Source organism: Cyprinodon variegatus, unplaced genomic scaffold (assembly GCF_000732505.1).
Source record: "Cyprinodon variegatus isolate N-32 unplaced genomic scaffold, C_variegatus-1.0 Scaffold1112, whole genome shotgun sequence".
In the NCBI taxonomy this organism is placed as follows: Eukaryota; Metazoa; Chordata; class Actinopteri; order Cyprinodontiformes; family Cyprinodontidae; genus Cyprinodon; species Cyprinodon variegatus.
Window position 1 is genome coordinate 40,337 of NW_015151565.1, and position 958 is coordinate 41,294.

General features: G+C 51.6%; 1 protein-coding gene across 4 annotated transcripts in view; it reads right to left on the reverse strand.

The window, feature by feature from the left end:
- The window catches only part of syt14 (synaptotagmin 14), a 22,811-nt gene extending 22,324 nt beyond the window's left edge, over window positions 1–487 (reverse strand). For all 4 annotated transcript variants that reach the window (XM_015400507.1, XM_015400505.1, XM_015400506.1 and 1 more), the window contains exon 1: window positions 409–487. The gene's annotated coding sequence lies outside the window, so the exon portion shown is untranslated. The remainder of the gene's footprint in view (window positions 1–408) is intronic.
- Between the last annotated feature and the right edge of the window lie 471 nt (window positions 488–958).

A 958-nucleotide genomic window follows, 5' to 3' on the forward strand; every position in this document is an offset into this window, starting at 1 on the left:
TTCTACTGATGGAACACGGTGACTTTCTACTGATGGAACAAGGTGACGTTCTACTGATGGAATATGGTGAGGTTCTATCAATGGAACACGGTGACATTCTATCAATGGAACAGGGTGACATTCTATCAATGGAACAGGGTGACATTCTATCAATGGAACAGGGTGACATTCTATCAATGGAACAAGGTCCCGTTCTATCGATAAAACACGGTGACGTTCTACTGATGGAATATGGTGAGGTTCTATCAATGGAACACGGTGACATTTTATGGGAGCTTCAGATGTAATCAACATTGAGAAACTCCTACCGATAAGAATCAAAGACACTGGACAGTAATGTCATCAGGAAAAGAAAGACAGCACAGGAGAGGACATGTGATGGAGGTGCGGTGCAGGAGTGGACTCTACCTTTCCTGATGCAGATCAGCTCATGAAGTCCACAGTGACGCTCCCCACCTGGAAAGACAGGGCAGTCTGAATGTGGTGGAGGACATCAGACAGAACGCGAACAGAACACAGACTGAACATTAGAACAGTGGACGGGGACAGGATGGCGCAGTGAGAAGAACCTGAGGAGCCTCCCTGAGAGGACATGAGACGATCGGTAACAAGGTCTTTCCTGAGAGGACACGAGACGATCGGTACCAGCGTCCTCCCTGAGAGGACACGAGACAACGGTACCAGCGTCCTCCGTGAGAGGACACAAGACGATCGGTACCAGCGTTGTCCCTGAGAGGACACGAAAGGGTCGGTACCAGCGTCCTCCCTGAGAGGACACGAGACGATTGGTACCAGCGTCCACCCTGAGAGGACATGAGACGAGCGGTACCAGCGTCCTCCCTGAGAGGACACGAGACAACGGTACCAGCGTCCACCCTGAGAGGACATGAGACGATCGGTACCAGCGTCCTCCCTGAGAGGACACGAGACAACGGTACCAGCGTCCACCCTGAGAGGA